At 40.9% G+C, this 14676-nt stretch overlaps 1 long non-coding RNA gene across 4 annotated transcripts in view; it reads right to left on the bottom strand.

Moving 5' to 3' along the window:
- Positions 1 to 14676, bottom strand: part of LOC127021483 (uncharacterized) — a 119828-nt gene that overhangs the window by 70454 nt on the left and 34698 nt on the right. The window lies entirely within an intron of this gene.

Genomic DNA, 14676 nt, shown 5'->3' on the forward strand with positions numbered 1-14676 from the left:
TCTTTTACATACCCAAAAATGCATCTTCAGCCCATGTAAATTGTCACTGCCCCTTGAAACCTGGCACTCATGTCAATAAGCCTCTGTAAATTTATCTTCAAATGATATTTTCCTTTGGGATAAAGTACTAGTAGTGCTGTAGTCTATGAAAGATTTTCTATTGACTTTGTTAGAGCCAGGATTTCATCTGACATACTACCAGCCATTATCATCACGAGTGGTACAGTAGGAAAAATATATGATTTTCATAACACACTGCCTTCAACATAAGACACTTGCTATCTCTGTCTCAGATCTGCTTTACTCTGCATTCAGGTTCTCTTCATCCCAATTGCAGGTGTGAGCGCCATAGCAAAATACTGCCTCTCCTAAAGTTCAGAAATTCAGATGCACAGGCAGAGCTATGATTAGTGTGGAATCACAATCCTTAAACCAGGCATGAAAAGACAGTTAAGCCATATTTAGTCTACTTGGAAATACTAGAGTAAGATTTGAAATGCTCTAATGAGGAAGAATTATCATCAAGGTGCTCCTCATAAAAATAGGCTCCTTTGGAATAACTTCACAGGTAATGGTTCCTTTAGGCATCAGTTATATAAATGCTGAGCATTGTATGCATGTCTGTAACAGCAGAAACGTATTTGGGAATTCAAGTGTGATGTGTAGAAATTACACCAAAGCATCAACAGTATAAAATTTACATTCTTTAAGATGTTGAAATAAAATTATTGGCCAAGAATTATTCTCACACCTTTGAGTTTTTCCTCACTAAACATTTGTTGTTATTTTGGTCAGTTAAAAATCACCTCTCTCCTGTAGTACTACGATTTATTAACTAGCATCAGTTCACAGAACCCATCAGTTATCCTGGAAATCCAGGCAAAAGCTTTGCAAACGCAGATTTTCCTTTTCCTTTCTCAGTTATCTTATCACACACCCTTTTTCATTGCCTTATCAAAGTACTTAATGCGGTGTTGAAAAGGGAGAATTTGGGTCTTTTTATTGCTTGCAAGGAAACATTGGAAATTACCATCACATTAGTCCAAACCTGACCTCATTACAGTGAAATGAATCAGACTAGAAAGCAGCCTTTGATGCCTAAGAGGAAATATTTCATCCAACAGCTTTTCTAAAAATTGCATTATAGTACATACCCCAGTGCTTAAAAGATAACAACGGAAATTGTTGTTCTAGTTGCCTACAGGACATCTCATGCAAGAAATCTCCATGCAACAGTGGAGACTGTGTCTCCTGTCTTACTACAGGCTTTACCTGAAAGCCAGTGCTCTCCACCAACTGCTGCACACCCCTGCAGAGCACCAGAGCCACCCTCACAGCCTGGGTGTGGGGTCCTGTCCCACAGCAAGATGCTGACTCAATGTGGTGGGTTGACCCCGGCTGAACACTCAACTTCAACCCCAGTTACTCAGACTGCTGCAGGGATCGGCACTGGGAGATGTGCTCCTTCCATTGGGGAGGCTCATTTCAAGTGTTTTTTGAAGTTCATTTAAACCTGGAAGGAGCTAAAGGGAGTGTTGCTCACCTGAAAGTATAAGCCTTCATCTCCATCCTCCTCCTTTTCCCTTCCTCCTCAGCCACTTTACTGAGTGTAATCTCAAGCTTGGGTGATAACTGATGCCAGAATCAGTTCCATCTGTCACAACACTGTGACAGACCAACACCTCAGTTCCCATCCTTTGCCAACACGTACCCCTTCAGCGAACGAGAGATGTCAACAGGATGCCCTGCATACAGGTTGGTGCAGAATTTGGCCTGATTCTTTGCAACGAAAATAGCCTCTGTGTCAAACTGGGGTCAGTTTCCCTAAATTGCAGAACATGTCCCATACATAAGATCTATAAAAATGTAAAATACTTATTTGCAAATAGGGTTTAAATCAGCGTGGAATCACCCAGTTTAGATGTGCACTGAAATGGGAAAGCCCTGAACCAAACCTAACAGCATTTTTTTTGTAAATTAAAAGAAGAGAACTTGCACATTAGGGATGGCAAATAAAATGAGGTAAGACTACATATTGCCTAGGGACTACTGGTTGGAGAACTAATTAGGATTATAAACTGAAAGTATGTAAATTAACCAAATATAATTATCTGCTAGTGGCCTTTGGAAATAGGTTACAGGATACTTGTTAGCAAAATTGCTCAAATGCCTGGAAGCCATACAAAGCAAGCCATAAGCAATTTAAACTCCTCTTTTTGTTTTATTTTCAATTGTTTTTAAAGCAGTTGTTGTATTAAGGATTTACTGGAACATAAACTAATTAGAGAGAAAACTCAAAAAACAAAAGAAAGACAGAAACTGTCACAGCAGATGCTGTACGTCCATCCCAAGGCCCCTGGTTTTATTAAATGTAAATTCTTTCACGTGACAAAATAGCAAGGATTCTGCTTGGGGTTTCATCCCAGCAGCTTCATTTCTCCATCAGAACAGCTTCTGTGAGCTTCCAGTCAGAGTTAATCTGGAAGAGCGGTGGCTTATCTTGCACAAGTACAGCTTCTCAGCTGTACAGGGTTTATGAAGATGTGTCCACTGTTCAAATGCAAACATGCAGAATTAACGTCCCTTTTCTCTAAGCGTCTGTCATGACGCAAAGCAGTACTAGATTCAGGGGCTTCTGTGGGGAAATCTTCTCACTCCCAGTTCATGTCATCGGAAACACAAGATTGGCCACTGGAGAGACGAATGGTAGTTGAGACAGTGGTATATATTATATATTAAAAAAAAAATACAGGAGGGTCACATATAAAGGTTAGCTGGGCTGATTTCACGCTCAAGCACGAGGACTTTAATACACAGGCCTGACACAATGTGATCTGAAAGACTCCAAGCAATCTCAGAGGATTTGAAATCAGACTATTAACTTACATAGTTAATTATTCTAAACTGTACTAGTGAAGGATATGAAGAGAAGGGCCATCACAACTTTGTATATCAGAGCACAACTTGATTTTCTGCTGCTAACTACACCTCCCACATGCCTTCTAATGGTCACTGCTTAAAAAAAAAAAAAAAAAAAAAACACCACCAAAAAAACCACACAACACCTAATCATCCTGCAGCCCTACTAATGTACTGCCACCCCGAGCTGCACCCCTCCAGAAGCTCCAGGAGATCTGTGTCAGAGCTTATATTGCAAAATAAATTATGCAACTATTTCTGTTGCAGGACTGATCATAAACTGGGTTCACAAGTTAGCATGCACTGCCCAGAAGTGTTCTTGTGTCAACTCCTCCTCTCAGTTGGGTCCTAAACCTTGCCGGAATCCTAAAATGCCCAAAACACTAGAAACATCCTCATTTCTATAGCATAAAAAGATGCAATTGCCTACTCTGAAAACTAGGTAGAAAACAAAACCAAAATTAATTAAAAAAGCTACATGTCTACTTTACTGGATTCAATCCACCAGTTTTGAATATTGGGAATTAAAGCTTCATCCAAGTTCTGTTACCTAAATTAGTACATCAACATCATGGATCTAAGAGCATAATTACAATGCTCTTTACTGATCAAGTCCAAAATGGGAACAGAGTTCTACCAGTTGCCTTGGAAAAACTGTGTCATCTTCTGAGACACAGAATGTTTCTTAGAGGAGATTTAATCAAATCAACTAATAATGAAAACAATGACTTGTTAACAATGCTCCAAATTAGTGTTTTAATTTACAAAAATATAATGCCCATATTATAAAAATCAGTGTAGCTCCACTGGAGTCAAAGCCCAAATAAAAATCTGGACTGATATTCTTACATTTTCCTTCTATGCAAAATCAAAGTAATTTTTAAAAGATAACTAAACTTCTCCAAAATCTTCTTTAAGCACCTCTATGAAAAATCAAGTTAAAGCAAGCCCAAACAGCCCATACCTATTTCTCCCAGATGACGTTGGCCTTAGGTTATGCGCTTCTCGCACCCTACTCCCATCTCTCCCCTTTCTGGGAAAAATGAGTCAGCTAAGTTAGAAAGGGACCAGAAAGAACAGTGCCCACAGTTTTTCAGTTGGGTCTGGGCCCAGCTATGACTAGGGATCAATTACATATGCAGGAAATTATATACATAATGCACACACACAAAAAAAAGCCAAGTCTGACTCTGCTTACATGTTTTGATTTTGTGTTTAGTTCTTAAGGACCAAAAAAGGACCTAGTCCATCTCACATATGATATGATAAGCACATAATATTTCATGTTAAATTATAAATCTGCTGTGTTGAGACTAGAAAAATCTCCTAAAGACTGGAAATATCTTCGTTTCCACAGCCCATATTGGCTTGGATTAAATGGCTTGCTCTGAAACCCAGGTAGGAGATTCTATTATAAAATACAACCCTAAAGAAAGGCACTTGCCCAGAAACAAGGGGTTGAAATCAAAATGCTGACAAATCCTAAACTACAAAAGTGCAAACAGGCATGATAGCTTGGGTGGCTGGGTCATGGACCGCTCACAGTCTGGCCAGGAGAGAATATTTGGTCTGTCCTTTCAGATAAGTTTGCCAGGGAGGAACTTTAAAGGTAATTTCTTTGACAATCCATCCTTTTTATGTTAAGCAACTGCAGGATCATGCAACAGGGAGCCCCATTAACTGAGAATAAGAACTTCTCTGTAAAAGTGAACTTTTGGTGACCTTCTCTCAAAGAAAATGCTTTATCATATTGGAGTGTGGGCCTCCCAGGTGTCACGGCGAGGCTCGGACCGGGCGGGATTCCATTGTCCCTATTCGGAGAGCTAGCTTTGATTTTCGATAATCCATCCTTTGGCTTAGCTGGGCTTTGTTAGCTTAGAATGCCATAAACAAAGACTCCCCAAAAAGGCAAATCCAGCTATAATTGCTTAATAAAAGTAAATCAAAAGGTTGCAAATTGAAGGTACCCAAGGTTTGTCAAATTTCTACTTAGCTCCAGTTAAATGTAAGCATCCAACATTTACTAGTCCTTAGGGCTCGAGGTAGCGGCCAAAATAAAAGCAGTAAGGTCACATCCAAATAATTTCCACGAGAAACACGACTCAGTTATGCCATAAGGTCCAGCAAGCACAGATGCCAAATGTAACAAAAAACAAAGCCAATTTTACAAAGCTATTCCAGAAAACACTCTCTGCTCTACCACATCTGAACTCTCATTCAAAGAAACTCCACAGGCTTCTCTCCACAAACTGAACTCAGGGCAGAGGCAAGCGCTACATGATTGTTTGGTAATGCACTGATGAGTCTTTTTCAGTATTTCCATTCCAAAGTCATCAAAAACTATCTCTAGTAAGGAAAGACTGAGCCTTTCTATATATACAACCACATAGCTTTCTCCTGTGTCAGTGTTTTTTAATGAGGCTAAAAGTTTTTGCTTCATTTATTCTTTCCAGAAGTCTTTGTAGGCATCTCTCTGTGCATCTGTATTACAGAATAATTGAGGCTGGAAGGAACCTCTGGAGATGATCTAGCCCCATCCACCGCTCAAACACGACATTATCAAGGATTGCTAAACACAATATAAACAAAGAAATTGGGTGCCACAGAATGCAGATTTAAGGCAAAGCCCAAAGGTACAATGAAGCAGACACTAAAAGGAGGGTTAATAGTTTCAACACGAGCTCTGCCTTTCTCCACAAGCATTTTCTGACAGACACTACAGCATGCCCTTCATGTCCTAGTCCTGCAAGGCTTTTCATTAAGCACCCTAAGTACCAGCTTTCCTAATGCATACAATGGCAGGGTCTCAGGTTTTAGAAAGGTGACATGAGTGGCCCCTGGGGTGTAGGACAGGGCACTATTAACCGAGTCCTTTGGGTCCCGGGGCCCTGGTAAGCAGCACAGTGGCAGAGTCCCTGTGCCATCAGTGACCCCAAACACAGCTGGTTCATGAGGTCAGGGAGTGGGAACAAGGCTCCAGCATCACGCTGCAAAACTGTTGTATCACAGCCCTAAATGCGGTCAGGCATGAGAAGAGAAACAGTTGTGCAAGGCTTGCACTTGACACGCAAGACTTGGCAGATGGTTTTGTATTTATCCCCTTAAAATATCTGCACTGGAAGCAGCACACACACCACACACCCAGAGGACAGAGAAGGTTACACGCCTTCAGGCGTGCACGCAACAGTATTGTTCCTTTGAATTATTCAGGCTGGGGAAAAAGTCATGTTATTAAGAAAAAGTAATAAACCACCACATAACACATCTGCGTGTATTTCTGAGTCACACATGCGCCAACTCTTCTCCTTCCTTAGTCCCAGTACAGTTTCTAAGTCCTTTGCCTAAGCACAAATGGCACCAGTCCCCCAGTGGAAGCTTCGCTTGACTTTATGGGAGAAGGAGCAGACCTTGCTGAAGAAAAGTAGCTTCACTCATCAGCATTAATAGCTTATATATCAAACACTCACACACAAATGAGAAACAAAACCAAAGCTAGAAAACCCTTTCACCATGTTTTACAGTAATGTAGCATCTGTCGTTTTCAAAACTAAGTCAGAATAAATGTGGCAATTTCAGTTGCCTTCATGTGGCTGTTGATGAGTGCAGAGAAATATTTCCAAATTAAATGGATGAACATCCATGTGGCTAAAGTAGTACAAATAGGACCAGGCACAGCTGGTACTTTGTCTCCTAACATGGAGATTAGTGCTGTCAGCAGGGGCACACGAGCCCAAAATGCAGTAATTCTGCTAAATAACAAGTGCCTGCCAAAGGGCTTGTATATTCCCAGCACAGCTTTAAACCTCAAGTCATCCCCAATGTCTGAGGTAACAAGGTTGCCTTAAAAATGCAGTTAATATTTTCGTCCTCTCTACTGTAGGAGGAGGAGACCTGCTTCCAACTCAGGTTACCCATGTGCCAACCCACAAACAGTAGCAATGGACTCCAGCAAAGTATCTCATAATATTCTCCTTTTTACTTTAACTATGCCAGCAACCCCTCAACCATCTCTCATCCCTCTCTCACTTTGCTGGTTGATCAGTTCAGGTAACAACAATCTTCTGTTAAAAACAAACAGGAACATGACTTACATTTACAAGGTCAGTGACCAAGCATATCACTCATCTGAAAGTACTAAAAATTTCTTTTAAATCCATTTGGATCAAATTAAGAATCTTCACTCCAACGATGCTCACAAATACAGCCAGCACTTTCATATGTAAGGTAAGTCAATACTCTTTGAAGACCAATACATCACGTAGACTTCATGTGCTTGTGGTCCTCAGATACATAAATGGTTGTGGCAAGCAAAAGGGAATGATCTATTCCCAGGCAGAGGTACCCTATTCTTCTCTGCAGAGGTAAAGAACTGCTTCAGAGCAATTTATGCCCGATGAAGCTACACCATGCGGTAGGGCTAAAAGGGATTAGAAACAAGCACCCACAGCGAAAAGAGAACATTACAAAAGGCAGCAACAGCAAGCCTTTCACAGGCTCTGTATTTTAGCTTGTGATTCCTCCTCATCTTGGGCCAATCTGAAGTTTGTCCTCTCTCAGAAATGGCAGTCTTGTGGGAGGTCTCACTGCAGAAGGGCAAGTCTTCAGGACTGTCAGGTAGTGGTCAGATGTCAAGAGAAATTTAGCCAGGACAGGAGTTGACCAGCTAAAAAAACACTGGCATTGAATAAAGCATCTATAGTCTTCTCATTCAGCCAATGATCACAGTACTCTGGTCGCTGTCTGTCTGCTCCTCCCTGCACAACCGAACTTCTCCTTCACGCACATGGCCACAAAAGTACACTTGTTTAAACATTGACACAAAGGCCCTTACTCATATAAGACCACCAGGTACATGGAAACACTACAGCAGGTTACTCACAAGGCCACAACAGGTTCCACCCTTTCACTGACTTCTTAGGAATTAAGAGAGGAGCAAGTAGAAGGGAACTGCTGACACATTAGACCCCATGCACAGCACCACATGTGCCAGGACACACAGTGAGGTGTTTAATCTCTCCTCTGAGACTTTTCTAGTCTCTTTCAAAGCAAATGTTGTCCTCTGTGTGGTACTGAAGTACAAATTCTGCAGGAACACCAGTGGTGAGAACAGGGAAAGAAGAACTGGACGCAGAAGTGCAGCAGCAGGAAGAGCCTCTCTCCAGCGGCTGTGTATCACACCACCATCCTGAGGACCCTTCAGAATGGGTGAATCCAGTTACAGCTCCAGTCTTGCTCGATGTAAAGCTCTCAACTTAATAGGATGAAAAACAGGCTGAGGTTAAGATAAGGGATAGAAGACGACGACAAACACTGTCGCTGGAGCTGGGAAGGGTACCTGAATGAAAGCACGCACACGTGCATGCGCACTTATGGAGGAAAGCAACCACAAACAGAACATCCTTCCTGCCTCAGGGGGTGGCTGCAGCCATTTAGGGCAATCTAGGAACAGTTATTGTTTCATACACAACACACACTCAAAAACCCTGATGCAGTGGAACTTGCTTTGCTTGACAAGACAAAGCCCAAACACTGCAGGGGACAGAATTTGGCTGAGCAAGGATTTAAGCCAGATCCATATCCCAAGCAAGTCCACTCCCCACAGGACTATTGTACACTCTCTCTCCGCCCAGATAACATTTAACTTTTTGTACAAAAGGAGCCTAACTGCACAGAGTACTGACTGCAGCATGTGCCTGGGGTGCCTCATTCAGAACCTGAGTTTCAAATCTCAGCCTTCCCAGGCTATTCACAGGTAGTTCTCACCACCTCCCTTCAGCTAGGAAGTCCTTCCTGAATCTTAAAACATTCAGAGTGAAAGCTAAAGACAGCTGTACCTCCCCACCTCCTGCCTAAAGTTTCAGTTTTGAAGAACAAGCATTTTACAACAGAAGAATATTTTGCTGAAAAATGCTGTTCGCTTCAGTGCACATGATACAGATACATATAAATACACTTCCACAGATCTGAACTAAGAGTGTCCATTCTCACCCACCAATGGCACAGGAACCTAACAAGTTTCAGAGGGCAGTTATTAGAGAAGGTGAAGCATTCAGCCTCTACCCTCACATCTTCCTGAGGTCACAGCCATTATTTACTACATCACAATTTTTGTTTGCTGACAGTACACATTTGACAAAATCCAGGGAAAGGCAGTAGCAGAAGAGTTCACTAATGAGATGATAAAAAACAGCATGAGGGTTGTTGGGCTACCAAGTCAGTGAGACAAAAATTGTCATTTTAAAATAAATAAATAGAAACATTTTGACAAAGAAAAAACCTGAATAATGCAGAACAGTTGATGCACCCAGATGATAACCATTACTTGGGAATTGCAATGCAAGTCTGAATGAACAGAAGACTGTGAGGAGACAGCCATGTCAGCTCAGGAAGTTCCCAAACTAATAATTGCCAGAACTTGTGAGGGCTAGCCCAGGCAACAGCATTGGTTTGTATATGCTTTTCAGAAGCATCTGCTAAACGGCATGATTAGAGAGAAAAGACTGGGTTATATGGACTTCGGGTTTGACCCAGGATCGAGTCATCACACCATGACAACATAGGCAAATAGGACAAATACAAAAAGGACCCCATAGTCAGAGAGAGTCTTAAGGTATCAGAGTTCAGATGAGTAAGCAGCAAGTGCACTGCTAGAAAGGCAGACAAGAAATGCATTCACTTCTGGTTCCTCTTTGTGAAGTAGAGTTACTACAAGCATTTAGCAGCTTACAAAGAATAACACCTTACTTGAAATACAAATCAAACTTGTTCTGAAGCTGCTAAACATACTGCTTCTTTGGAGAGGAATACAATTAGATTTGTATGAAGACTTTTTTTTAAGGATGGTTTATTTTGTTTGATAGTCACATGAAATATTAGAGACTAAAATGCTGACACAGAATTAGGCTGTTAAAGGATAAGCCTGGATTATTTGCAGAAAGCTGGGAAAACCCAGCAAAAGTAAGTCTCTGCCAACAGCTGACTGACTAGTTCTGAAGGGGGATAGATGAAAGAGCATTGGTACTCTTCGTAAATTTATATTCTGAAATACAGTGGGTAAACAGAAATTTAAACTGATATAGAGTATGCAATGGCTAGGAGTCCTTAGAAGTTAGTTCAAAACTCACTACAGGTAGTGGATTTTTGATCAGGCCCATATGAATAAAGATTCTTCCCACTACGGTAGAAAGATTAGGACATATCCTATCAGAGCCTAGCAACACCACAGGAATCAGCGCAGTTAAGATCAGATCAGAATTTGATCTATAATTTCTTACTAGTAATTTCAAGCCATAGCTGAAGGAAGCCAGGCATCTTCTGCCAGAAGATGAATGATTTATACCCATGAAGTCACCATCTCAGATCATTCCTATCCTGACAAGTCTCAACTGAGGTTTTATTTTCTCATTGGCCATCTTTAATTGGTAAACTACTTCTATTAGTTCATTGTCTGTCTACCCACTCACTTGTAAACAGGCCAAAGTATTGACAGCAAGGAGTCCTCCCAATGAAGATAAAAAGCTCATGGGTAGGGCCCCACTGGAGGAATTTCCCAGGCAGAGCTGAATATAGAGACGGAAAGCTTCTCTGCAGAGATTTTTCCATTGGAGAACGTCCTCCTAAATAAGTGACCTAGGGGAGCTTTACTATCACAGCCCAGAGCTGGGGTGGGCACCACAATGGCCAATTGCAAGCATAGCTACAAGTCATCTCTTCTTTAAGCCCTAATCAAGTTGCTTCTTTTGTTCAATAGATGAACAGATTTTCTTTGCTTAGTAGCGTTTGTCCATAACAAGCCAAACATCATCCTACACTTGCAATGGCAAACATGACTTTAGCTTAAGTTGAAGAGGAGAAATTTTACTGGGGGGGGGCAGCAGGATAAGGAAGGTTAAAAATACTATCTACCAAGATTAGAGTTGCTGTTGTGTGAATAGTGAGAAAACGACCAATACTGCCTAATAGTTGAATCTCAATCTATGAGGCTTTTTTGCTTTTATGGCTCTCTGTCTGCTTCATGCCAGTGTGAGCTACAAACCATAACTTTAATAGCTTCAACCAAAGAGTTATGATAATATCAGATACTGTGGATGATGAGCAAGTAACAGCAAAAATGTAATGAAAAGTATATATTTATGTCCTTGCTATTAAACCCAAAGCTATAAACATTGACAGCCCTAAGAGTAGCAGTTTCTATTGTCATTGATTAATGCCTTGTTTTGAAGAACAAGGAGAAGGTTAAAACAAGAAAGAAACAAAGAGATTTTTTTGCTTCTCTCAGTCTGAAAAATTACATTGGCTATTTTAGATGGAACCTGCATTTCTGGAACATTTTCATATAAGGCAAAATGCCTAGCAGTAGAAATGCAGTCAGAGAGATCTTTTAGGGCCTTTGAATCATACCACAATACACATGTTAAAATACTAATTAACCAATGACCATGCTCACTAATGTGTACACTTCAAATTTGTTTCCTATGTCCTTTCCATTAGCATAATTCTCAGCTGACAGTGCAGCCATACCCACTATTCACTGCAAAAGAGGGTTTCTTTTAACTCTTAGGTAACTATTGCCTCAAAGACCTTGAGGAGAGAAAGTCAACCCAGCCAAATCAATGCAAAAACTTTGCAATTAATGCAATTCATCATGGTAACTACTGATGCAAAAATATCTTCTGCCGATGATGGCATCAGGGATGCAGATGACGCTTAAAACTTAGTCAGAACAACCTTCCATGTCTGCCACAACCTAGAAGATAATGGCTCTGCACCTAGCTCCATCCACTGTAATACCACGTTTTCCCTCTCTTCCTACCTAGCTATACATTCAGAGGGTTATGTTTTTCCAGTTCAAGCCTGATCCCCACATTTGGTTCTAAATGGAAAAAAAATAAGGTCACACACTTTTAACATTTCTGTAATGCTACCACCCTCTTCCAACCTGATAAGAGAGAAGTTTCATCTCTGCTGTTTCTGCTCTGATGAAATGTTCATACAAACATATACTGAGAAAGCACAAAAAATTTGCACAATTCTTCCCTCCAGCACTGCTCCCCCTCTCCTCAACTCCTCTTTTAACCTCCTCTCTTTGGTACCATACAAACACAACACCTGATAACCACCAGGAAATCCAAAATTGTGTCCTCTTGAGATTTCCAGCACAAAGAGCCTAGAGGTTCTCTTTTTAATCATTTTAGATTAAAAAAAGAAATACAGAAAGGAAAGAAAAGATCTAACTCAAGCTATATAAGATGGCAAGTCTGAGACTCGCTCAGCAAAAAGGTAAGTCTGTGCCATTTCCTGGGGACAGACTCTGTACTCTTAAAATACAGCACATGGCATTGTCTCGGTGTTACATGCAGCATATTATACTAGCAGTTCATCAATTCTCCTGCCAACCCACTGACCCTTCTCCCATTAAAAAGGCATCAGCTCTTCCCTCTATTGACGTTTGCCATTCCTCTCTCTCAAGCCTCCGAGCCCGTCACTTCAGGTTAGACTAAGCCCCCATAGCGTAACTCACTGCTTTTTTCCAGGTAGCCACCCTGGGCATTAGCCTGACCCACTGCAATTCCATAAGTTCTCTCAACGCTTGTTCTGACAAGCTCAGGCAAAAATGAGTTTTCCTACACAGACAAGGGTTGAGAAGACAACCTTTTTGGTGGAAAGCCTAATATTTTCCCTCAACTGAAAGAAAACCTATTTCTCCTGAAGAGCAGAAACGCTCATTGTGCAACACTGTTGTTATTTACATGCACTATTCTTACAGTGGGAACAAAGATGCCCAGTTCTATGGGCCTTCACCATGGCTTTGTGCTACTCCTTAAGGGAAATGGCGTGATGTTTTCTTCTTTTCTTTTTTTAATAACCTGGATTGTTGTTATTATTGCTGCTGTTGTTGCTAAAGAGCTGTAGGGGGAGATGTGAAAATAGTCTGTTCCCTTGTGTAATGCCTGAAATCAAACCAGAATACATCAGGCTGACACTGCCTGCCTGTTATTGCCTTAAAGCTTGTTATTAAAAACAAACAAAAACAATTGCTGCACCACACCATATTCCACCTCCCCCAGAACGGAAGGGCAATTTAATCTAGTGGTGAAAGACATACAGGATTCAGGACTCCTTTACAGCAACTCAGGCCAGCCAAGATGACCATGTGCATTTATATCCCAGCCTCCTTGGGATATAAGAAAAGTGGAGAGTACGCAGCTGAAGAGAATCCCACTTGCTTATGCAGTTCTGTACATATACTGTTTGCACTGAAGAATAGCATATCACTGAGTAGCTGAAGAATTAATACAAAACAACTTCAGGAAATGTGCATATAAATTCTTTCACTGGAACAGTTATAGAATAATAAATTCTGAGCTTTGAAATGCGCTTTCAAAAGCCTATCAAAGTAAAACTCTCCCGTAGCATCACAACAGCAGCTGAACCAGTTTTGTATAACGTATCATAACCATCTGAGGATACGTATCTGCAGAAGAATGGTGTACAAATCCAAAATCCAATGTTGCATTATTTGTGCGCTATTTAGAAAGCGGCAAGCTCACCACCCACTACATGCAGGTTTTCAACACAACCGCTCCCTCAAGAAGCAAATGTCACTCACGCTGTCTGCTCGCTGTCCTCGCAGGCTTCTCAGGGCACCTGAAAAAACTGCAGAGCACTGATGCAGCTATTCTGATCAGAGAACTCCACAATTTGACCTCCTAAAAGGCAAATATGAATAATTCTCTTTGGACCTGATAAACACTAGTGTTGGCATGAAGGTGCTAGAAGTTCTATACTTTTATTAGTGTTTATATAAAGAATTTCTTCTTTTTTTTTTTTTTTTCCTCCTCTGGCTTGGAAAGAGTGAAGTCTGAAAAGCTGCATTAATCTCTGTGAATCACTATCTCAGCCGCAACTACTGTTCAATACTCTTAAAACTGCCAGCACCAAAAATATAGGTTTTCTCCACAATAAACGCTTTTTAAAATACCGGTAAGGCCACTCTAGGGAGAACTGTTATCATGAAATAATTATGCCCTTTTGGGATATGAACACATGGCTGTGCTTTATGGATTAGAGCAGCACACCACATGAATTACAGCAGAACAACGTCGCCTGTTGTGCTTTTCTCTTAAAGGCAGGAGGTTTCCTGTCCTCCTCCTCCTCCCATATTTTTAGAAGGTGGTTCAGGCACCTTAGCTAATATCGTGTTCATAAGAATTGTAAGAGAACAAACAGCTGTGACTTTCTTACTCTACAGCCATCTGTGTTCATGTATTTTTAATGAATCATTTTGGCTATTCATTCACACAAAAGTTGTATTTGATTTAGTATTTGTAGATTACCTCATTATCAGACAACATTATCAGTGAAACACTGCTGAGATGGTAGCTAACATGACAAGAGCTTTACTACCTCAGGTCTGAACTGCGTGTCACAGGTGAAGAGAAGCACCAGGACTGTCTCCTGTGGGAAGAGGGACAAGCCTCTCACAGCTGCGCTATCCTTAAGGTCCCACAGTTCGGTTTCACAGAGGCAAATAATTCAAACTCCCAAGAGACTATCAAAATAGACTCAAAGACATTGTCAGCTGTACGTGAGGAAAGTACAACTCCAAATCCTCATCACTTGCACGTCTTTACCCTATTAATCATCTATAGGCTTTCACATACATATACACACACACAATAATGCCTTACATATCTTGTGTGTGGATATACAAATTAGTGCACCATTTATTGTTCATAATAAAGCAAGGCTAGATAT

This window comes from Gymnogyps californianus, chromosome 13 (assembly GCF_018139145.2).
Source record: "Gymnogyps californianus isolate 813 chromosome 13, ASM1813914v2, whole genome shotgun sequence".
In the NCBI taxonomy this organism is placed as follows: Eukaryota; Metazoa; Chordata; class Aves; order Accipitriformes; family Cathartidae; genus Gymnogyps; species Gymnogyps californianus.